Source organism: Bos javanicus, chromosome 9, assembly GCF_032452875.1.
Source record: "Bos javanicus breed banteng chromosome 9, ARS-OSU_banteng_1.0, whole genome shotgun sequence".
NCBI classification, from domain to species: domain Eukaryota; kingdom Metazoa; phylum Chordata; class Mammalia; order Artiodactyla; family Bovidae; genus Bos; species Bos javanicus.
In genome coordinates, this window is record NC_083876.1 from 38711304 (window position 1) to 38736667 (window position 25364).

Here is a 25364-nt window from a genome sequence, read left to right on the forward strand (position 1 = left end):
AGTACTTTGGCCACCTCATGTGAAGAGTTGACTCATTGGAAAAGACTCTGATGCTGGGAGGGATTGGGGGCAAGAGGAGAAGGGGACAACAGAGGATGAGATGGCTGGATGGCATCACTGACTCTATGGATATAAGTCTCAGTGAACTCCGGGAGTTGGTGATGGACAGGGAGGGCTGGCTTGCTGCGATTCATGGGGTCGCAAAGAGTCAGACACGACTGAGCGACTGATCTGATCTGATCTGATCTGACCAGACTAGATATTCTTTAACATTCCATTCAGCCCCAGGATTCTGGGATTTTAATATTCTAGCCAGCCTACATTTCAGGGACTCTGCAGACATCATTATTAACCTTGATATTGGTAGCATGGTGATACTGTGTGCATATCCAGGGCTTTCCCAGGAGCCACTGCAGAATGTCTGTTTTAGAGGGTCTTGAGAGTGGTTATCAGGTTGGAAGAGGGCTTGGGTACTTGCCCAGCTGCATCATAACAAAGCAGTGTTTTTGTTCAGACTCAGGATTGCAAATCACTAGAAATAGCTTCATTCACTGAGTATACTACAAAACAGAGTTTCTGTTTTATTTTTACCTGATACCTAAGGAATGTGATCACCTGATAGAAACTCATTGCCCAAAAGAAAAGGAAGACATAATTTTTATATATACTTCATTCTCTTTTGTCTTATGGAAGCAGAATCTTATTCCTCCTGACAGTCAACTAATTAATGCAGCGGCATTCACTTCATTTATTTCTTTCCCAAATAAAACTTCAATATAGAGCTTTAAATATAACAATCATCATTATCATAAATAATAATTATTAATAATATATTACAAATTAATGATGTATAACAAATTATTATGTGAAGGAAGAGAAGGAATTATATCACTACTACTCTTACTGCTGGGGTTGATAGAGGTTACAGGGAGCCCTAGAGCCCCATCCAGGCCCTCGGACCACTCCTTTGCATGACAGCTCAACCACTTGTGCCCAGGAGCCCAAAATATGTACCTGAGAGCTGCCTCCTGGGAGGCAAGGATAAGCTCATTTGCTGGTTTGGGGGTGCTCTGCTGCTCCAAGAGCCTGAGTGCCCCTCATCCTGGCAACAGCTAGTGAGAGAGAAGCAGCGGCCCCTTCTAGTCTGACTTTCCTGCCCTCTCATCCTTGGGTCGGTAACCCCTTTGTGCTGGCTGAGGGCCCTCCACGCTCATCTCTTTGTCTACCCTTCACTCTTTTCTTCTACCCTTTACTCCCGCTCCAGCAAATAATAAAGCAAACAGCCACCACAGCCTCGTTTGAGTCTTCCCAACTTGTGGTAATGCCAGAAGGACCAGGGCCCCTGCAGTCAGGGAGAGCAGATGGACCAGTGTCGCCTGCTTGGTGCACCCCTCTCCCTCCCCCACGAAGCAGGCCCCGTTTCCTAGTGAACTCTGTTTTTTGCTTCCCATTCTCCTCCCTTGCAATTGGGCTTTGTTTGCTCACTTGCTCGTTTAATGCATCATCCTGCCATTTGGAGCTCCTTAGTTTTGCAGACAGTTGACTTTGGACTTGCAGGGAACACTGTCAAATGCCCAGCTTGCACCTCACGCTGCACAGGACAGCTGTAGCCACAGGAGAGCTGTGGAGGGGAGGGGAAGTCACCCTCTCTAGCCCCTGTTCCCTTTCCTTTGCTTTTGAAAATAAGACAGCAGAGACTCAAACAGCTGCTCCTTAACGGGTGGGCCCTACAAGCATGCTGGCTTTATCATCATCCCTCACCAGCTAGAGGAAGACTTGGGAGCCCCATTCCAGAACTCGCTAATGTGGTCACAGAGGTGAACTAAAAAAGGATCAAGCCCTGTGAAAGCAACAAAATGACTAGAAGTGCCTCCTCTGTGTGAGGCAGTGGGCCAGGCAAGGTGTCAGTGGTTCAAAGATAGATATAGAGTAAGTTCCTGGCTCAAGGATCTGGCTCACTTCTGGTAGAGGTGTAAACAGTGAGATGAATTCCAGTGGATTGGACAAGAACTTCAGGGAGAGATTTATGTTTCAGTTGGGCTGGAGGGGCAGGTTGAGTCACCATTCTTGCAGGTGGAGGTAAGGGTGCATGGGAGGGAAGAACAGGGCAGGTGAAGGCCCAGAGGAGGGACAGGTGCTGGGAACAGCAAATGCTTTGGTAAGGCTGGGCATGATGGAGAAAAAAGAAATGGGTGATAAGGCCGAGTTGGGTCTGGAATGATGGTGGTTGACTTGGAGTACAAAGCTGAAGAGTGTGAGTCTGTGTAAGTCTTTGGTCTTTCTAACCATGTTACTACCCTGAGGTTCCTAGGGGGTGGCTTAGAGGCACTTCAGGGGCCAAAGATTCAGAGCCCTTCCTTGCTCATTGTACTGGGTTACCTTTCACTTAAGAGGGTTCGCATTGGCCTGTGCCAAGCACCCATTCACTTACCTAGTCCATCAGTCTGTAAATACTGAGAACCTCCTGTATGTCTAGCCCTTACTCCGTTCTGCTGAGAGACCATGGAAGGTTTTTGGTTTTTTGTTTGTGTGTTTCATTGTGTTTGTTTGTTTTTGTTTTCTGTACAGGTTTTGACCCAGTGACAGACTAGCAAGAGCCGTGGGTCAGCAACCTGAGTTATATTTCTGTCTCTGCCACCCACTCATAAATCCTTAAGCAAGTCTCCTGACCTCACTGGGAGTAGTTTATCACCTGAAAAGTGTAGAACTAGACTGGTAAATCATTCCCAACTGAGACATTCTAGGACTGCCATGATCAGTGCGTGATCTGTAATGCAAAACTTTCCTTTCTGTCAAGAGATTCAGAAAAGGAGAGACCAGAGGCAGAAAGACCAGGTAGGAGGTGATGGCAAGAACATCTGTGGGGCGCCTTACGGATCTGAGTGAGGCCTTTCACTCAACAAGTGCAGTACTTAGTGCCAGACGTTGCCCTGAGCATGGACATATATCAGTGACCAATACAGAGCCTCTGCTTTCAAGGTACTTCCTGTATAGAGGGCAGTGGTGGGACTGGAACAGGAGTGACAGATTGAGAGATGTAGTTTGAAACTAAGAACAAAGGGTGTTAGTTGGAGCTGTGGAAGTGTATGAGGTACTAGAGAAGAGAAAGGACAAAGGTTTAGAGGGAAAGAGAAACCTGGGATGACGGAACCTTCTGTGGAAAGCCAACGAATGTTCACTCCATGATAGAAAACACATTCTGTGTCATGCCAAAACAACAAACTTGTCCCCCAAAATATCCTGGTGTGGCTGCAAAGCTATGACACTAAAGAGAAAATGTCTGTTTAGACACTCAGTTCTCCTTGACTACATCGTTCCCATATATGAAGCAAAATGACACCAGAGCCATGTATAGGTTTATATTATATAATGTGAAGTGTTAGTCACTCAGTTGTGTCCGACTCTTTGTGACCCCATGGACTGTAGCCCACCAGGCTCCCCTGTCCATGGAATTCTCCAGGCAAGAATAGTGGAGTGGGTTGCCATTCCCTTCTCTGAGGAATCTTCCTGACCCAGGGATGAAACCTGGGTCTCCCGCATTGCAGGCAGTCTCTTTACCAACTGATCCACCAGGAAAACCCTGGGTTTATATAATAACTGATCTATTTGCTTTCCTCAGAAAGGTCTCTAATAAGTACCAATGATATGTAAAAGTAGTGTGGGCAGCTGCCTAAGTTGCTAGCCCTTTAAATCTTTTCCCAGAGCAGCTGTCTCTCTCCCATTCATTCATTCATTCATTCATTCTCTCTCTCTCTCCAAGTTATTGGCCTGCATCCAGAGCAGATTCTGAGAGCCTCAAGCTTTTCCTTATTTACCCTTCAGTAATTACATATCACAGGTTGTTTGCTCTATGAGAGTCTGGGGCTGAGCAATTAGTTTCCCATTGTCTTCGCAGGAAATGATATCCATGTGACTTCTGCAGAAGGCAACTGTTGACCACTCTGGTTAAAAGAATTTGGAAAGCATTCAGCACTTCCTCTGGTTGGTCATTCAGACTGGCTGATTGGGAAAGCTTTTGGAAATGTGCAGAGCGAATAATGGTTGACAGAACCAGAAATACTACTGGGTCAGTCCCTGAACAAAAGAGGCCTCTGAACTGTTCCTCGTGTCTCTCGATGCACTGACTTGTCTGGAGCCCTTCACTGTGTGGCTCAGCATGGTGCCTCGGCATTCTATTCTTTTTATAATACTTCCTGGGGAATGATCAGTCAGGACGCTTTCCAGCTGCAGATAATTGACTATCCAATTTAAGGAGGAAGGCAATGGCACCCCACTCCAGTACTCTTGCCTGAAAAATCCATGGACAGAGGAGCCTGGTAGGCTGCAGTCCATGGGGTTGCTAAGAGTCCGGAACGACTGAGCGACTTCACTTTCACTTTTCACTTTCATGCATTGGAGAAGGAAATGGCAACCCACTCCAGTGTTCTTGCCTGGAGAATCCCAGGGATGGGGAAGCCTGGTGGGCTGCCGTCTCTGGGGTCGCACAGAGTCGGACACGACTGAAGCGACTTAACAGCAGTGCAATATGAAATTTATTCAAAGTCCAGTAGCTCTGCAGACTTTAGGGTTGACTGAATGCAAACACCCCCAACTCTACTTTCCTGAGTTTCTTCTGTCTTTGCATCCTCTGTGGGCCAACTTTATCTTGTTGGAGCAAGATAGCTGCAGAAGTCCCAGACATCACATCCCACACAGCATTCAGGAGGGACTTTGTCCCAGAAGAATGAGAAGCTCCCAGCAAAACATTCTGCATCTGTTGTTGGCCTGGATAGGATCACATGCCCAGTCTTGAACCAGTCACTGGCAACAGGAATGAGTTTCCCTTAGATCAGTGAATCTCAAACTGTAGCATGTTCACAGGTCACTTGGGATCTTGTAAAACGGCTTCTGGTTCAGTAGGTTAGAGGCAAGACTTCAGAGCTGACATTTCTCAGAAGCTCCCAGGTGATGCTGACATTGCTGCTGGGCACACTGCAAAGCCTTAGACCACGCAGGTCCCCACCCCACCCCAGCTGGTAGTGCTGTCACCTGCCCACAAGGACTGTGGCTGGAGAAACATGGGGGATCTGTTAGGAAGAAGGAAGAGGGAATGGCCCCATGCAAATAAAAACTGTATCAGAGATACTTGTATCCAGTGCATAACAAGCATATTACCTTTAAAGCAGGAGCCACAGGAGGTCTATGATACAGCAGTAAAAACAAAAAGCACTTGCAGTACTAGTTGTGGTGTGGGAGCACCAACAAACACATTATTATTTGTTTATTCTTGAGGTTGTATACATTGCCATTTTTGAAACAAAAAATTAAAGTCATGCTACTTTCTTGATTCTCATTCAGCTATTTTTATTTAATGCCATATACCTAATGTGACTCCAAGGGAACGAGTTCAAATGAAGTGGATTTACATATCCTTAAGTATAAAAGAGTATGCCAAGTCTAGCCATCGTTCTTTGAGTTGCTGTCTGATTGTTGTCTTAGTTACTGGGGAGGGAAGGTACACCCCCACTCATCCTATGAGTCACTTGACATGACGTTGGGGCGTGGAAGATGCTGTCTGTCAGTGGTGAATTTCTGCCAGTGCAAATGGTCACAGTGCCCTTATACATGATGTTCAGTGGAGAAAATCATTATGCTGTCTACATTGAAAAGGAAGAACTATTTTGTTATCTTGTGTGGGCTGGGGGGGGTAGGTTTATTGACAAAAGACACACAGGAGTCCTGAAGTGCTGTAATTTGGGGAAAAAGGCTGTTAAGACTGAAGGACCAGCGTTCCTCCTGATCACAGACTCAGGGGGGCCCAGAGTGGAATATGCAGCCAGGTGTTGAGTAAACCTACCTGGGTGGTACCCAGAGGGACTGCCGTCTCCAGAATCACATGCAGACAACACTCTGTGAGGGAGATGGAGTTTTCCTGCTCCATCTGCTTGACCCGCCCACTCTGAAACCACAGCTTCACATCTGTGAGACCTGTGGGAGGGCAGAGCAACTCTTACTAACTGTCCTCACCTACACAGGTCACCAAAGTGCCTGTACCCAGGGAATTACTGACCCTGACACCTTCAGAGGTTCTCGGCTCCTCTGGACCAGCTGGGGAAAGCTGCTGGGCTCCGAGCTCCAGCAAGGCAGGAACTGTGCTCACATCACACCAGTGCCCCATGGATAGGCATGATGACTGAACAGGAAGATGGTCAGCTCCACTGACCCAGCATTCACTTTTTAAGGAGAAATAAAAGAGGGGAACATTTTGTTGTGTAACTTCAGTAATTTACCAGCTAAATATACAACGTTTCAGTGTCCCGTCCACATATTTAGAACCTCAAGGACTGCCAGTTAGAGACGAAATAATATTAGCTGATCCTGTGTGCCACAGGCAAGGTGGCACTATGATTCATCAATTGGTTCAAACGATGTTGACTGAATGTCGTCCTACTGTGTGCACTGTGAGGCATGGCAACGAGAGTTTGGTCCATGGATGGGTGCCCAGAATAGGGAAGACATGGTTTCCAGAAGGGAAACACAATATATGCTTAATTACTTCTGCCTAATTATGCATTTTTCATTTCGTTGTGGTATTTTTCAGGACCAGTCCAGCAGCTGTATTAGAAGACATGTGGTATATATAAAGTTTGTGATCGTTGGGGGAAATTTTGGTAAGTGTCACTGCCTTTATCTCTGATACCTTGTGAAGTATGTAGTGCTCATAAAGGGAAGCCAGGGCTTTGTCTCTGCATCGTTTAAATCTGCTCTGCACTTGACAAAATGGATTTTATAATTAAATGTGACACTCAATTGGTATTTTCTGACAGTACGACATTTTTTCTTGTCATTGCTGGTGTTATTAAAAAGTATGGGGTTTTCTAAGATATAATAAGTCTAGATTTTAGGAAACCTTCCAGATGTGGGATGAAGAATACCCTGGACCATTTAGCTTATGTTCTAAGCCACCCATGGAATATGTGAGTAATTAACTTGCAAACCAAAAGAAGTGGGGAAAAAAAATGTTTCTAGGTTTCCAGAGCAGAGAGATCCTTCCAGTCTATTTGTTGAAATGAAAGAGAAACAAGCAGTTAGCTGCTTGGGGAATGGGACGTGAAAGGGAATTAAGAATCCAGCATGCCTCATCCCAGCCTGGGACCAGCAGAGCAGTGGTCTGAGACCAGGAACATTAAATTCAGCAGTCACCCAGAAGACCTTGCTAGCAGTAGTCAAAAGGACAGGAGACATGGGTCAAAACCCAAGTTCTACACTTAGCATTTGTTATATAACCTCCCTGAGCCTCAGTCTCCTCATCTGTAAAATAAGGCATATAATATTACCTACCTCCTAGGATTGTTGTGAGAATAAAGCAAGCTAAGTAGTGCAGCGATGCTCAATAAAGCAGTTTTTTTTTAACTTATTTTATTGAAATGTAATTAATTTACAGTGTTGTGTTAATTTCTGCCATACAGCAAAGCGATTCATATACATATTCACATATATATACATTCATATATTTTTTCATGTATATATACGTTCATATATATTTTCATGTGTATATATACACACATTCATGTATATGTATATCCATGTTTATATATACACACATTCTTTTCATACTCTTTTCCATTATGGTTTATCACAGGATATTGAATTTAGTTCCTTATGCTATACAATAGGACCTTGTTGTTTATCTATCCTATACATAATAATTCGAATCTACTAATCCAATCTCCCGATCCCTCCCTCCCGCTTGGCAACCACAAGTCTATTATCTATGTCTGTGAAAAGCAGTTATTCTGGATAACAGAACACCCTTGTTTGGAAACTGGACATTTGCCATTGAGGTCAAGCCAGCAAAAGGTGTGCGTGTCTTCCAGAAGAAGAGACGTTGAAGAGGGGCTAGTCACCCCCTGTCTGCTATCACTAGGGACATCACAGCTGGTCACCACAGTCCCTTCTCCAGCGTCCACCGCATAGCAAGCAGGGGGAAGCCTCAAGACATTTGCCTTCTTCTCTCACCCTGTCAACCTGTTCTTAAACCAGCTTAGTTAATTTAACTCCCCTTGCTGCCACCTTTGCAGCCAGGTGTGGTCACATTGTTTTAGCTTTGTTCAGTTTGAGAGCTAATGTTATTTTGAATCAAAATGATGAGAAGAGAAAGAACAGGTCAGAAGGCGATGGTGCCCTTGGTTTAGGTCTCAGTTACCATGTTGAGGCTCTCATTTCCAAACCTTTCTTTGGATTTTTTTTGTCTATGCTTATTATTCAGGCTTCACAGAGATTCAGTTACTGGACAGAATTTTTTCTAACTAAAGTCCATATTTATTCACATTTCATCTATTTATCTATTAATTGAAGGATAATTACAGAATTTTGCTGGTTTATGCCAAACATCATCATGAAGGGCAGAAATATTTGAGCTTTAACTCAAAGAATTTGGCTTTCGGGTGGGACCCTTTACCGGAAGTTGGGAAGAATCAAGAATGTCACTGAGATGAGCTCAGGGTTAAGATTTGGTGTCCAGAGGCGACAACCCTCCAGTTTCAGGGCCTCAAAGAGATGGACATGGCCTCAGGAGTTGTCTGGTCCAGTCTTCCGTTAACAAAAAAATAAAACTCTTCTCCAGAATTCTTGACAGAGGGTATTTCACCTTCTTTCAGAGGTGGGATTTGCTATTGCACAGAGGAGCTTTCTCCAATTAAAAAGCAATTCAGGGCACAGGGAAATTTAAAGGGGTGAGAAAATTGTGCTAGCTTTGACTGTACTGGTATTTATACAACTGTAGGCTTTTGTGAAAACTCACATGGCTATACAACAAAAAGGGTGAATTTTGCTATAGTTAATTAAACCTTAATTTTTTTAATGGGGAAAAGAACGAGCAACTAGACAAATACCTGGACATTAGCTCAAATTATTACAAAGAAACAAAAAGGGAAGGAGAGGAGGAGAGAGGGAAGAAAAGCTATCTAGACCTTCTATTGATCTACAGTATGTGCTCGAGGGAACAGGACTTGGTCTTCTTCCTTCTTATTTTCAGTGTCTGGACAGTACCTGGCCTGCAGAAGGCCTGTGCTGAGTATTTATTAAATCATCGAGGCCCCTGAGTCACTCTCTAAGCAGATGGAGACAAGCTCACTTACTTTCCCACACACCACCCACTGGATATTTGAAGATGCTCTCCTTCCTCATTCTTCTTCTCTGGGCTGAGTTTAAACTGTCTTTGTTCTTTGACTCTTCATCTCCTGATGTGATTTTCCTTTCTCACCCTGCCCGGTGCCTCTCCTGATTTGCTCCCTACGAGTGGTCTGGGGCTAAAAACGCAGCCTCTGAGGGGATCTGGACCCCAGAAGGGATACAGTGAGTCCCCACTTCTGTAGATGGTGTTAATACACAGCAAGCCTTATCCCCTTCCTTACTAAGGGCTTGGTAACTGGATTTCTTACCAGTAGTCTTCTAAGAATGGAGCTCCTAAAAGTAGGGAGGCTAGTGGTCCATCCAAGAGATCAGGTGGCAGCAAAGCCAGCCTCAGCAGTGTCTTGACTGAAATGAAGCCAGGTCCTGCCCCTGGTTTGAGATAGCAGCGGTGCTGTTTATAAGTCTTTCTGGGCAGTACTGTATTTCAGGTCCCACTTCTTCACCAGGAGTCATAGCAAGTTAGAAATTCTAACTATGGGAGGGTGGGTATGTACTATTGGCGTCTAATGGATGGAAGCCAGAGATACTGCTAAAGACCCTAAAATGCACAGGACACGCCCCCTCCATACACACACACACACACACACACACACACACACACACACACACACACACACACTCCTGCCCAAGATGTTAGTAGTTCTGAGGCTGTGAAACCAATATGGAAATAATAATATTTTTTAAAAAATCAATGTCTAAGGTACTCATTATTTTGAAGGTTTAAATTTTTTAATGTTTTGACATTTAATTAAATGTAAATATATAACTAGAAAACATAAAGAAGTTTGTTCAAAAAATCACAAATCTGAAAGTGCTCCTAAGAGGCTACATCACCACAGACTCCAAGCCAGAAATGATCTAAATGAATTCAGACAGATGGGTGTCTGAAGACATATACTGAGGACTGTCAGCTAAAGCTGAAAACGAGACTCACACAACTTGGTTCCGGCATTCACACAAAAGAGATTGGCTCGTGTTTTAAATTTCAGCCCGGCTTCTTCAGATGTGTTTGTCTTCAGATGACCTCTGAGATGAGGCAGTATTTCAATCTGGGTTAGCCCATCCTTTTGAATCAAGGGTGTGATTCTGGTGTGATGAGAATGTGCTTAGGGAGGAGAGAGATCTCATTACAGATGATTGAGATTGGGTATTTTGGTACTCAGGGCTGTTTATTTGCATCAATTTCCTAGTGACAGTACAATCTGGTTTAACTGGGAGTCGTTGTGAGCTTGTGTAGCCCGATATGGCTACATTTGCCAAAGCAGGGAGATTAAAGCAACATATGTCAAGTTGTGATATAGGACAATCCACTTGAAAAGACTTTAATTATAGGGCCTATTTTGGGAGGGTAACTGTGCTTTTTGTGAGGTGTATTTTGGGATCCACTAACCCAACTTCAAGGCCAGTAATATCTTCCCAGAAAGGGTGTGGTTGTGTGCTTGTTGCCTAAATATTTTCTTACCCAAAGCTTTGGTATTTGGTACTTTCCTTCAACTTTACTCCCCTTCATTTTTCTTTTCCTGATAATCTTTCCTCTTGCAAGAATGCTATGAAAATGCATTCTGGGAAGCTGGAGAAGAAAAGGATGAAAGATCTCATTTAGATGGCCAAGTTCAGAGATTTAGGGGCGTTACATTATCAGTCTGCTGTTTTTAAGACAAACAGAATTTGGAGGAATGCCCCAAAAGTAATAGTAAGCAGAATCACGGGAGACTATAAAAATGACACGTTGGGGGGAAATATTTTACTGTATGTGTCTAGTAGCAGAACTACACACTTACAACTACTTGTTTCCACCACCCCTTTTCCAACCCATGGGTAATTCTTGTGAGCCATTTCAGTGTTCTTTGGCTAATGATCTGGAGTGAGTTATCTGGTTTTACTTTTGTTCTTTGAGATTCTTGCCTTTTTTCAGCCCTGCCTCAGGTGAATACCTCTGTGTGTGTGTGTGTGTGTGTGTGTGTGTGTGTGTGTGTGTGTTGGGAGGGGGGATGGGGAGGGTGGGGCATTGTCTTCCTGCCTAGCTCTTCAGGTGGCTCCCACACACTAACCTATGTGAACCGCAACTCCATTCTTCCCTTTATCAGGGCGTACAGATTTGCATGCAGCAGCCCTGCCCAGCCTCTCAGATGCCCTTTTGTAAGCATCATTGGAAGCTTTGGAACAGAGTGGTATGACCTGTTGAAAGCCAGCCCTGTGCATGCTGGCCCTGCTCTGGTGTGCATGAGAGCAGGTGCACCAAGGTTGAGCAGCTGCATCAACCTTGTACTCTTGATCTTTGAAGTAATTCCCACTATCAGTTATCCCTTGCTGTCTAAGAGAAGTGTTCTTCTGTCTCCAGGTCAGTTTTGCACCGTCCTAAACCAGCCTCATTGAAGCTGCATTGAGGCTGTCCTCCTGCTTGTCTGCCCCAGTAGCTCATGTACTTAGAATCCACTCTAAAATTCACACTGTTGTGTGGTTGTTACCTCCAGCAACACTTGTATACCAGAATGTCCCACTTATGGAGGGAAAACATTTTCAGAATAAGTAGCTGACAAGTATTCTAGAACATGACTGGAGAGCGGACATTGTGTCATACATCTCACCTAGGATCCAGGTGATGGGACCCAGCCACCCCCCAAGCCCTGCCCCTAATTGGCAGGCTGCCCACATGTTGAATGTACATGATGATACCATTTGTATAACCCACTTAGGTTCATAAGAAGCTGCCACACATTTGCTCCTCCCAAACCACTTCTTAGGTGGTGGAGCAGGTGCCAGATAAAATCTTTTGCTCAGAGACTATAGCCTTAGTCTCAGGCAGGGGCGTTTGGGAGTGCAGACCTGTTTGTTGTCCTGCTCTCAAAGAGAAAGTAACTACTGGCATGTGGAGAAGCAGGGGTGGTACGTGTCCTGCCGTGTCTGGGACAGCCTGCCCAGTGAAGAATTGTCTCCAATGCAGCATACACTGCAGCCCTGCTGAGAAGCACTGCTCTGAGGTTGAGTGGCTGCTATACAGCAGAGTGGGGCTCATACCCACTCTCTCAATCCAAGGTCTCTATGTCCCTCTCCACGTTGGAGGCATCACAGAATTCATTCCCACTTCTTTGGAAGTGTGCACTGCAGTGAAATTGAACTCAGAGTAGCTGTTCCTTGGACTGTGCCATTGCTGCTATAGCACCAGACCTCCACTGCAGCATTCTGCAGGGGAAGCGGCTTCTCTGGGACCTCAGTGGCCCAGCCAAGCAGCACCCTGTGCCTAGCATTCCTCTGTCTATGCCCAGCGCAGGTGGAGAGAGTATGTGTGTATTCTCTTAGGAAGAGACCAAAGAGGATGCTCCACCCAAAGCCTTTGATCTAGTCTTACTGGCTTACAGACCATCCACAGGGGCAATTAGGTTTCAGTGTTAGGAGTTTTTGATATGATAGCTTAGGCTTCCTATCTACCTGCTGCACTTCTACAGCCTGTTGGAGCTTTGTTTAAAGTTTGGTTTTGATGTCGACCAACAAAGAAGCCAAGACAGTGGCTACATCAGTTTGAATGAGCACACATGAAAGTTGATTAACGTGGTAAAAATAAAGCCATGTCGAATGAAAAGGCACACAGTGAAGCTGACTTGAATATAAACGTTGAAGGGGTTATGTAAAGAGGAGGAAGTGATAGTATCTGATCTTTTTTTTTCTTCTTTCCTGGCTTTCCCCTCCTTCTCTCTCTTCCAGATTCTATCTCAATTTTTTATTTTGAAAATTTTCAAACCTACTGGCTTGGGAGAATGATAAATACCTGTATATCCTTTATTTAGATTCACATGTTAGTCTACATTTGCCATATTTACCTTTTGTATCCCAATATATGTAATATATATAATTGTATGTAACACATGTAATATATATAATTGTATGTAACATATGTAATATATATAATTATATGTAATATATGATATATATTATATGTAGTATACATTATATAAATTTTGCAAAACCATTTGAAAGTTGCAAACATCTTGACCCTTTGCCTCTAAATAGTTCACCATGTATCTCCTAAATATAAGGACTTTCTTCTACATAGCCACAATGCTATTAGCTAATAAGAAATAAAACAATAATTCCATAATATTATCTAATACTCAGTCCATATTCAAACTTTCCCAATTGTCCTCGGCTGCCTGTGGTATAGAACCTCCTGCCTTCTGAGCTTGTCTGTTTCTTCACAGGGTTATTTAACTTGCTCCTCACTTCCTGAAAATTGTTAGGTCTAGAGGCTTGATATTAGAGGCAGGTGAAATCTCTTTTGGCAAGAATTCTTCATAGGCGGTATTCCATCCTTGATGTTACATCACATCAGGAGGCAGATGATGTCATCTTGTCCATCATCCACAGTGCTCAGTCTGATCTCATAGATCAGGTGGTAACCAGACCTCACCAACGTCCAGAAGCACTTAGAGTCAGTAAGGCATCTGTGGGCTGGTACCTGGGTCCTTTGTCAGCATCCTGTCCCCCACCTACCTTTCATCCAGAGATTTGAGTATCAATGAATAATCCTAGCTTGCATCAATTATCACACTGGGATAGTGTCTGATAATTTTTATCCTTTGCTTTCACTTCCTCAGTTATTTATAGTGAATGATCTGGGCCTTCATATTTTTCAGTGATGACTTTTAAGCCACTTCCTTGGTAGTCAGCTCGATTTTGCTGTGATAATAGATTATGCTAAACATTTTCCTTTCTCACCTTCAGAATAGGGAGTAACTTGAGCAGAGCATTTACTGCACACCAGGACCACACAGACTCCTTACCTATAGAACTCCTTTCACTTTTTCCCCCTCACAACAGCTCAGACTAGCAAGCAAAGTGACTTGCTCAGGGTCACCCAGCTCCTGCAGTGGAGCCAAGATCAAGCAGATTTGTCAGAGTTTCCCACTCATTCGTGTTCCCTCCAACCCCCAACCCTGGCTGTGTCTCCCACCCTGCAGTTCTTGCCTTAGATGAATGCCTGCCTGACTGGTGGGTCCGTGAACAGGGAAGGTCAGTGAGGGAGGTGCAGGAGAAACGCATGCCACCCTAAAAAGGCCAGGTGCCACTGGGTTTCTGACAGATGTGGCTCAGTACCACCAGAGATCTCCATCTGTGTGTTAACCATTCCAACTTTTTAATATTGGCAACTAATTTATATATTCTGATACTTTTTCAGCCAAGTCGTCAGTTTTCCCCACCAGCACGGCTGCTGGCTGAAACTGTCTTGACTCAGCTTGGCTTTGCTTAGAAATGGAATTCATGGTTTGTCTGTTTTTAACGCCCTTTTTAAAGTGGGTATTACTGTTCTTGAGATGGGATGCTTTTTTGATTGGGGGGAGTGTTTGATTTTTGAAGAGGGAAAATCAGTCTTCGGGGAAGTTTTCTTTAATTGATACATTATAAAACCTTCATTTTATAGGATTTTCTTTTTTACTGAATCAACACAGTTCATTATTGAACTGCACTTTCACACAGATGGTTTCAGAGAGCTAGAACAGATATGGGGTGGGGATTGGGGAAGGGACAGGTGCCCCCTAATAGGCAGGACCGCTGGCTGGCTTCCCTGGACCAGGACAGGGGAGATCGGGCTGTTCAGTTTCTGGGGATCAGTTCTCCACATGTATACACACAGCAAGCCAGCACCTCCTCAGACATAAACACAGACACCCTGAACAAAAATGGGATTTCTTAACTAGCAGGTTAATAGCACAATCATAGATGTTTCATTTGTAGCTTTGAAGGAAAGCAAATACACTTCCCGCTGAATATCATCTGTAGAATTTTTTTTTTTTCCAAAATGTTCTCTGAGTCCTTGCAGGGCAATGAAGTCTGTCTGTTTCACCCATCATGTACTCCTTGTTCTCGTGTTTATTTAACTGTGTTAAGGAGTCAGAACAACCTGCAAACTTGTTCCTATGAGAAGAACTGAAGCAGAACTGACAAACAGCAGCACTTCTCAGGATGGGCCTCGGTTGTTGTAGTGCTGCTGAGGATAAAGACCTCTTAGGTTAATTCTAATTGTTCCTAGCAGAATGACTCCTGAGTTGGGAGCGAAGGGGAATGATTGCAGGTAAAGACCTTCTCTGGTCTTACTTCCTCATGCAGGAGCTTATTTCTTCCCTCTCATTTTACCAGATTAGTAACCTGAGGCACAGAGAGGTTGAGTCCTGTCCAGGTCAAACCAAATTAGCCTGGGTCTTTTGTGATTGTGACTCAGGTTTCCTAAAGCTAAAAATTTCAGTCAAGTAATGCTTCACCCCATGTGTCATCTTATTGTCAGCCATGTTTATTTCCATCCAAACCCTCCATAACCCAGCTTACCACCGCCAATAATGTTTAACAGGTGAAGAAATGAAAGTCCAAGTCGGTGTTGTTCAGACACAGAAATAGAAGACAAGGAGCATGTGTAATTATAATTTTCCAGTAGCCATGTTGAAAGAAAGTAAGAAGAAACAGGTGGAAGTAATTTTGATAGTGTACTTTAACCTAATAGATATCTGAAATATTAACATATCGCCATGTAATCAATGTTCAAAATAACTGGAATTCTGGTAGCAAGTCTTTGAGATCTCAGTGTGTACTTTACACTTTAAACAGTACATCTCAATTTAGCCATATTTCAAGGATCCCGCATGGCTAGTGGCTCCCAGTATAGGGCAGCATGGCAGTGTGGTGGCCCAAGGTCATACCTAGCTAGATTCTTTAAGTCTCTTAAGAAAAACTTCAGCAGCTTTTTTCTTCTCGCCCTAATCTGAGGCCACATATTTCTGCCCTCTTTGTGTCACTTTTTCCCCAGCTAACTCTAATTACAGGGGATGCTTGGCTTGGCCATACGCACAAGCTCAGCAGTTTTCCACCAGTCCTGGCGGCTGGTGAGACCAGCACACTCTGCCTTGTAAATGATAGCCTGTGATAATTAGCCTGTGAAGCATTCTTCCAAATTTCTCCACAGCAGTTTCCATGATTTCCTTTTTTTTAGGAATACCTCAGTGGAATTTTGCAAAGCCAGGGAGATTTTCTTCAATGCATCCTTTCTTAAAGACCCATTCTAATCAATGAATGATTCTTAAAATACTTGCTACCTAGTAGGCTCCCCACAACCTCAGCAGACCAAAAAAGCATTACACATTTTTTATCTGTTTTTATAGTGAGATACCTATGTTAATTCATGATGGCTTATTTTCTTTTTGAACTAATCAAATATTTCCCCAATATGTCAGTCCCATTTTGAGCATTATTTACAAAGACACTGAGAGCATTATTTGCGGTGAAACATTAGTAAAAATCAGATTCCATTTCCACTCAATGTCAAGTCTCTGGCCATTGACCCCATTACTTGAAGTATTAGCCTGTAATACATCCCAGAAACAGAAATGTCAGAAGAATGGTGACAGGCTCCTGGAGTTTGTTATGATGGACTTGCCCCAAATAGAAATCCTGATTTGTAAAAATTTAAATCATAACGCAGGAGATCCAGGTTTGATCCCTGGGTCAGGAAGATCCACTGGAGAAGGGAATGGCTATCCACTCCAGTATTTCTTGCCTGGAGAATTCCATGGACAGAGTTGCCTAGCAGGCTATAGTCCATGGGGTCTCACAGAGTTGGACACGACTGAGAAACTAACATTTTCCCTTTTTTTCCCCAGGATAATGATTGTCCCCTGTTCCTAATTAGAAGCCAGCCCTCCATATCTTCGAAAATTCTCAGTTAAGAATAGAGAAAATAATATGTTTTCCTGTGGCCTTGTCCACTAATTGAAGAATGGCCCCATAAAACCAGATAAGTGCATTTCCCCTGATCTCCTGCATGCTGTCTTCTTTAGATTTTGGCCTGGTGTCCATTTTCCTTATTCACAGACCCCCTGAAATCTGTCATTTAAAACACTTTAGGTGTAAGGTTGCATTTAGAATCAGAAAATAAGTTACAAGGGCTGTTTCTTCTCATTCGACTACTCTCCTGTAGTGATGCTCACTTTGACTCCCAAATCACAGTCCTCTTATTCCCTCTGATTTGAAAGTATTTCTATGTCTTTGAGTGGATAGCTCATGTTCATTTCAGAATGTCATTTAGTAGCTACATTTCTGCTAAATAACCAGAAATTATAGTTGACCCTAGCCAAGAAGCTGAGTACCTAGATTTTGCTTCCAAGTATGGTGCTGAGTAGAAATGTTTTCGTTTCATCTTCAATATTAATAGTAGACTGAGAGTGATGGATGGGCCTGGATATGACAAAAAGAAAGGAAATGTAGATTGCAGTGGCAGACCATCATCTACGGAAGGGTTTCTTGACCTGGGGTTTTTATCAGAACCACCTGAGAAGCTGTTAAAAATCCTGGTGTCCAGGCCTTGCTGTCAGAGCCCCTGAGGACATGACCCAGGCAAGTGTACAAGGACCATCTGCTCTTCCTCAGCTGCATTTGTTGTGAAAATTAAGGGAGAAATTTACTCTATGAAAAGTATACCTCATTGAACTTTGTTGTTGTTCAGTCGCTCAGTCCTGTCTGACTCTTTGCAAGCCGATGGACTGCAGCACACCAGGCTTCCCTGTTCTTCACTATCTCCCAGAGCTTGTTCAAATTCATGTCCATTGAGTTGATGATGCCATCCAACTACCTTATCCTCTGTCACCCCTTTCTCCTCCTGCCCTGTCTTTCCCGGCATTAGGGTCTTTTCCAATGAGTCGGCTCTTCACATCAGGTGGCCAAACTTACTATCCTAAAATACATGCATACACTGAAATTTTTAAATCTCACCATGGAGAATATTTTGACTGTCACATGCTCTGGGGTCTGAAGATAAAGCTCACAGTTGAAACAGTCATTCATCCACTCAGTCAACATTTAAAGGTCAGTGCCAAGTGTTGTTCCTGCCCTGGGGAAACAGAGACACAGCACATGTCCTGAAGCATTTTGTGTTATGGATGAGATCAATATCCAATATCTGGCATCACCAACTTGATGGACATGAGTTTAAGCAAGCTGCAGGAGTTGGTGATGGACAGGGAAGCCTGGCATGCTGCAGTCCATGGGGTTGCAAAGAATCGGACACGACTGAGCGACTGAACTGAATGTCCAACATTTACGACTCAGAGTAAAGTGTAATGAATGTATCTGCAGAGCAAAAAGAGAGAAGGAGACCCCCAACAAACATACACACACATTCCCAGTCCTACCCATTGCCTTCTTGAAGATGGAAGTTGGTAGACAGTGTGGGAAGGATTCACAGAGAGGCCAGAGAACATGAGTCCTGAGGCTTGAGTAAAGAAGTAAAGAATATTGTGCCTGTTTTGCAAAGGAATGGCTCTCAAAATTTGGTTCTAAAGTAAAACAAGGTCTTTATGACATCATTTGTCTTTTAAGGTGATTCAGCAACCTTTGATGTGATTCAGTTTGTTTATCCTGATCTGTGTTGTCCCAGCCCAAGTCACATGGCTGACACATAGTAGGCACAGTGGGTGTGCTGAGTTGAATTGATACTTCCAAGTTTAGCCTTTCCTCTGACAAACTGTTAAGACACAGTAGTATCCTAGGGAGGATAATAATGCCAGTATATAATTTTCAAAACAGCACCCAAGTTACTTCTCCAAGTATTATTTCTAAAAGACTAAAAAAAAAATTGCTCTTAAAGGAGAGCACATTAAGAATATGTGAGTAGTTCCTGCTGGTACATGTCATGGTGTGATTTGATTTTTTATATTTTGGGAACATTCACTCTTCTTCCTAACCTAATTTTTACTCTCTCTCATTCGTAAATGTATCTGAGGTTTTGGAAGAGCAACTGGGCCAAAAAGCCGATTGATCATGGCATTCCTTACTGAGTCTTTTATTAGTGTAAACAGAGAAAACAGCATTGTATTTTCCTAGATATTGAATACTTTTTCAGGATTTTGGGGGCAGAAAGTATTTGAGAGTAGCTGTTGACACTGCATTGAAAAATATACAGCCAGTGCTGAGGCGCCTACTTACCCAGAGCAACTGTTCTCCCTGCACATTTTTGCAGCTTACGTGCATGCGTGAAGCCGCTTCAGTCATGTCCAACTCTTTTGCAACCCTATGATCAGGCTCCTTTGTCCATGGGATTCTCCAGGCAAGAATACTGGAGTGGGTTGCCATGCCCTTCTCCAGGGGATCTTCCCTACCCAGGGATTGAACCCTCATCTCTTATGTCTTCTGCATTGGCAGATGGGTTCTTTACCACTAGCGCCACCTAGAAAGTCCCTTTTGCAGCTTATGTCCCAGTTACCACCACTGATTACTTTGATGCTGCAGAGCATAATAGGGAAATCTGTGACCTGACCTTTTACCCTGGTATAATATGGAAGGAGAAGATTCCGCTCACATACTTTGCTCAGAAGGCAGTATTTCTAGAGGTGCCGTGTGTGTTGGAATTTTTTTGCTGTTAGTCTGCCTGCTTCCCAAGCCTAAAAGCAATGTGCACTCCACCCCTGTTCCATTAAATAACCATTCTGGTTGGAAAGAAAGTAGATGATGCCATGGAAGCTGGGCCTGGGGTTTAAAATGGCAGGATGGGGTTTAAAATCTCCTCGGCTTGTGATTAAATCTAATCACTCCACTGCTGACCAGCTGTAGAGTCTTGGGCAAGTCACTCCACCTCTGAGAACCCCACTTTCTCATTTCTGAAATGGCAGTTAAAGATGAAAGCAGATAAGAAGCATGATGCTAACGCGATGCCTGGCGCTAATACATGCTTACTCTCTGTCAGGTCTCTTTACTTCCCCTTGTGAACCTGCATATCAGTTTGATCATTTTCTTGTTTAACAACTTTTCAGGACTCGCCTTACCGTCTGATAAAGACTTTAACACTAGCCTGGCGTTCATGGCCTTTTACCATCTCCCTGTCTCACCTTTCTACCACATCTCTTCATCTCATAGCAAAACCAAACCATCTCTGTGCCCTCAGTGGGTCTCAGGCACTCACTCTCTTCTTGGAGTGCCCTCTGCCCACCTCTTAAATCTAAATCCAATCTGCTGCAAAGCTCATCTTTTTTTTTTTTTTAATTGAAGTATAGTTGATTTACCAAATGTTGGGCCATCTCTGCTGTACAGCAGAGTAACTCAGTTATACACATATGTATATTCTTTTTTTAATATTCCTTTCCATTATGATTTATCCCAGGAGACTGAGAATAGTTCCTTGTGCTATACAGTGGAACCTTGTAGTGTATCCATTCTAAATGTAATAATAGTTTTGCATCTATGCAAGGCTCATCTTAAATGCCACTTCCTCCTTGTCCCTCAGACTGGAAAATTCACCTCCTTGTCCAGCCTTGTCTTTCTCATCACAGGTGCTCAGAGAATTTTTTCCCTGGTGAGCCTTCTCTTCTTTTTCACAAGGCCTGCAGATGGCCATCTTCTTCTCTATGCACACACATCCTTCATGTGTCTTCCTCTTATAAGGACACCAGTTCCACTGGACTAGGGCCCTACCTTTATGACCTCATTTAACCTTAATGAAAAGACCCTAATGCTGGGCAAGATTGAAGGCAGGAAGAGAAAGGGGAGACAGCATGAGATGGTTGCATGGCATCATCGACTCAATGGACATGAGTTTGAGCAAACTCTGGGAGATTTGAAGGACAGGGAAGCCTGGCGTGCTGCAGTCCGTGGAGTCACAAAGAGTTGGACACAACTGAGCAACTGAACAGCAACAACTTCTGTATAAGCTTCATCTCCAAGTACAGACATGTTGGAGATTAGGACTTCAACATGTGAATTTTGAAGGGACAGGATTCAGTTAGTTACATATGGGTATAAAAGTCCAGCTGGATCCTCTGAGGGAGTGTGGGGAGCTGGGGCGGAGGGGGGGGTGGTGTGGGTGGGTGTAATTTCCCTCTGCTACTAGCGTTCTCTTCTTCTCTACCCTCATTGCGGAGTACCACAGAGAGGCAGCCACTGTGTGGTTCCCCTGGGTCTCTAGCCTTGGCCAGCCCAGTACAGCTGCTCCCCCGCCATCTCGCCCACAGAGCCCGCTTCCGCCCCCACGGAGGGCCGCTGGAAGCCTGCACTGCCTCACGCAGAGGTCCCATCACAGCCCCCTCCTGGCTGCCCGCAGCCAGCCAAGGAGAACAAGAGAGAATGAGCCCCAGCAGGAAAGGGAAGGAATTAAGGGGCCGAAACAGAAGGGTGACTCTTTTGTCTTAAAGGAAAGAAGTGAAGCTTTTCCTTTCACTTCTCTGTTAAACATTGTTCATGGGCTATTTTTTCCTCCACATTTCTCAGGTCTGAAAACCACTGAGGCACCCCTTCGCTCTACAAGTTTAGACAGTTGATAAATGATGTGAGAGAATGCAGTCTAATTGGGTCCTTCGTTAACCCACCCCTGACTTACAGAGGGGGGTGATTTGGTTACAAACCGTTTTTACTCCGCTAAATCAGGGGTTCCACATGCTGTCATCTGCTTGTAAATTAGCTGGAGGCACAAGCTTTGCATTATGCAAAGTATTTATTCTTGCAGTTAATATGCTGGAAAGTGTGGTTTCACACGTTTCTTCTGATACAAAGGTTCTCACCCAGTAGTGAACCAGTCACCTGGGGAGCGTGTACAAAGTGCCAAGTCCATCCTTCCTCCTCCCCACCCCCACCCCATGAGTGTAAGTGTGAGAATGAGCGCACGGGGCTTCCCTGACCCTACCCTGAAAACCCCAGTCATTGCTTCTTACTTTATTACTTCCTCAGAGATTTCTTACTAATTTTTTTCAAATATAGGATTCTTTTTTTTTAATTCTTGACAAAACCCAGGAACTAGTTTGTTTTTTATTGTTTTATGACGGACAGCTTCAAATTTACAGAAAGTAGACGGTGTCACATAATGGACCCCCATGATCACCCAGCTCCAGTGATTATCCACGTTCTGCTATTCTTGTTCTTCCGTGCCTGGATTATTCTTACTTTCTGACTAATTCAATTTTATTTCCTAGATAAGAAAAAGAGTGTAATCTGTGAACTAAAAGTTGGTTACATGTCCTTGCAAGTGTTTCCCCCACTTTTCTGCATCTACTCCTCACAGCAGTTCCAGGCATCGTTACCTGCATTTTATAACCTTGGAAATTGAAGCTCTCAAAAATCACACACTTGCCCAGGCTCTCAACTAGTAAGCACTCAAGTAGGGTTCACTCGCAGAGGCATCTGAGAAGTCTGCTTTTCCCCCTAAGCTACACCTTAGAAGAATAAGGACCATAAAAAATAAGTAGGTCCAGGTTTCACATATGGACAGATGTACAACTGTATAATAAAGCAAATACCATTTAATGTTAATATCAGAAGCTAGATGGTGTTTGGGCATTCAGTGTAAAATTATTTAAACTTTGTGTTTGAAGTTTTTCACGATAAAATATTGACGGAGGGGAATTTCAGCAGAAGCAGACTTTGTCTTTCTCATCAAGCAGGACATAAACAAGCTAGTTTCAGATACCCATTCTATGGATATCTGTTCAAAAGACACAGATTGAAAACTTCCTTGAATTTTAATCTTAAAAATAGCAAGCCAGTGATAGAAATTACCTGGAAATGACCTTATCAACGTTCCCTGGTGAGGTCTTAGAGAACTTAGAAAACTAGATGCCTTAACTGTGCAAGGGACATGACGATAGACAGTTCTCCAGTTCTGGTCACTTAGGTGGGATTCAGTCATTTACCCAAAGCAACATTTTACATAGTAACATACATCCTGCATATTGAAGCGCTTCCTTAGCACAGAAGGACATAACTTTTTTACACTACTTCACAAACACAGCCACCCACACCACTCCATCGTGTGGTACAGGCCCTGCTTTGATTGGGGAGCTGGCCAGAAACTGCTGAAGGTACAGAGACCCTGCGAGTACAGCCAGCAGCCCTCTTCCATTCCTCCAGGGGGCACTGTGGGTCCCAGCAGCCAAGGCTTGGCTGCCATTCGCATTACCCAGCCTGCCCCGTAGCACTCAAGGCCAAGTGCTCCGAGCCCAGGGAGAGCTCTGCCCTTCTAGCTTTAGCCTGCTGTGGATGAAGGAGCTGCTTAGTTATACAAAAGCTACATACCCAGAATCCTCACACACTGCAAAACTATGATCACATCAGGGAACCAAGAAATTTCTAGTAACAACCTAACTCACTGATTTCCAAAATTCCAATTGAATCTTGGGGTCCATATGACTCACTGATGTTCGTACCATCATACCATTCTCTTTTGATTATACTCTGAGTAGAATCAAAAGCCCTCAAGAGGTAACTGTCTCTTGTGTTCAGTACTCCATCAGTGTCCTTCATCCTGAGGTGTCCAGACAGTACAGTCTACAAGGAAGAGCAAGGTTTGTAATTAGACCTGGACGTGAATCCCAGCTTCCACCATTACTGGCTGTGAGACTTGGAGAAAGTTGCTTAACTCCTCTGAGCTCAGCTCATAGGACTATTGTAAGGTTTGAACTCAGATACGGGTATGTGAAAGGGCTTCCCAGGTGGCTCAGTGATAAAGAATCTGCCTGCCACTGTAGGAGATACAGGAGACGCAGTTTGATCTCTGGGTCAGGAAAATCCCCTGGAGAAGGAAATGGTAACCCACTCCAGTATTGTTGTCTGGAGAATTCCATGGACAGTGGAGACTGGCAGGCTGCAGTCCATGAGGTCTCAAAAGAGTCAGACACGACTTAGTGACTGAGCGCACATGTGTATGTGAAGTCACCAGCATGGCCTTGGGCCCACTGAGCACTGTTTCCCTTTGCTCTCATCTGTATGATTTATTATGAATACGAGATGAGGGCTCACATCCCTGCTGCTCCCTGCTGGTCCAAATACATTGTGTCTCTTCCCATCCATGCTTTCATCATCTAAAAATGGACTGCCTGTTCTCCAGGATGCTGCAAGTGTGGGTACTATCTAACTGCCCCTTGGGGTGCTCCATCACACTGTGGGGTGCAGGATAGTCCTGAACATGGAGCCCAGAAAGGGTAACGGCTGCCAGTAGACTGGAGGCTGTGGGATCAGGTAGGGAGGGCAGCGGAGAAATGATCAAAGTGAGTCTGGAATCAAAGCTTGGCATTTCTGAAAACAAAGATTACAGCTTGGTAGCTTTGCCAAGGGTGACCCCCACGGGATGTTAGTTATACCACACCAAGGAGGTGGGTGCTTGACTTCCAGTCACTTCCCCACAGAAAGCCTAATTGCAGCCTGGATCCTTTGCGACTCCTTGGCGGGCGTGAGGAGTGGAGGGGGGCTCCTAGGCTAGGGATGGGGAGACCACTGCAGTGTTCCTGCCTGCACTACTGCCTTCCTCCTGAGAATGATTGCCATTATTATTTCATGTGGTCTTACAACCGGGAACGAGAGTTTGCTCAGTTGTGCATAACAGACATTAAATCTGTTGCGCAATTTGCAGTCTAAACTTGCTTGTGGACCTTCCATCCTTGCTGGTTCCTGCCTGCTACAGCCATCCAAGCACTTGGGACACATTTCCTTTCTTCCCCAAAGCTGCGAGGGGCCCAGGAGTTGGGCTTCCTTAAATGCAAGCAGATGGAAGCAAGCAGGAGTGTGGAGGCAATTAGAGGATTTCTTCCTCCAAGCAGTACGGGCTTGCTCTCTTTGGTATGTGGCTGTTCTTGCTCATTTTTATTTTCCATTTGGGTTTTGTCAGCCTGTCAGCTCTTTTTTTCCAAGCTGTGTGTTTTGCTGCTGGTTGTAGGCTCGTGCAAGATGGGGTGACTTGGTTGCTTATTGTTTGAAATCAAACTTTCCACACCGAGGTATGGATAATGCATGATCATGAAGATGATGCTTATGCTTCATATTTGTAAAATATTCTGCAGCTTAGAGTGCTTTCACATACATCACCATTTCATTTGGCCTGGGCAGAAACTCAGATTGAAATGACAGCTACGCTCACCCCGCGGGAGTGGGTCTCTATGCTATCTTGTGGGTCTTTGTCTCTATGCTGTCTTGCTAGTCATACACAAAGGGGAGGGGAGTAGAATGAAAATTGAAGTCTTTTGCTTTGTTTTCTCTTTCTAGCTTCAGTCAATCAGTTACATATTTTTCAAGCACTTTATAAGCGCACCGCTAAGTTCTCTGGTGACATTTAAATAACTGTAGCAGACAGCCCTTGCTATCAGGGGATTTCCAGTTGAGGAAAGAAGACCTGCAACTATGAGTTTAAGTGACAGTGCCAGCACACAGAGGGCATTAAGTAACTAGGTGTTGGATGT

The 25364-nt window shown here is 44.1% G+C and overlaps 1 protein-coding gene and 1 long non-coding RNA gene across 6 annotated transcripts in view; one reads left to right on the forward strand and one right to left on the reverse strand.

Annotated features, from left to right (window-relative positions):
* The window catches only part of FYN (FYN proto-oncogene, Src family tyrosine kinase), a 212451-nt gene that overhangs the window by 93025 nt on the left and 94062 nt on the right, over nt 1-25364 (forward strand). For all 5 annotated transcript variants that reach the window (XM_061428667.1, XM_061428671.1, XM_061428672.1 and 2 more), the window contains one exon: nt 6581-6650. The gene's annotated coding sequence lies outside the window, so the exon portion shown is untranslated. The remainder of the gene's footprint in view (nt 1-6580; nt 6651-25364) is intronic.
* Nucleotides 15437-18590, reverse strand: LOC133254393 (uncharacterized). Its single transcript, XR_009738659.1, has 3 exons — nt 18345-18590; nt 17304-17391; nt 15437-15487 (listed from the first exon to the last, which is right to left on the reverse strand). It is a non-coding gene; the product is annotated as an uncharacterized LOC133254393 (long non-coding RNA).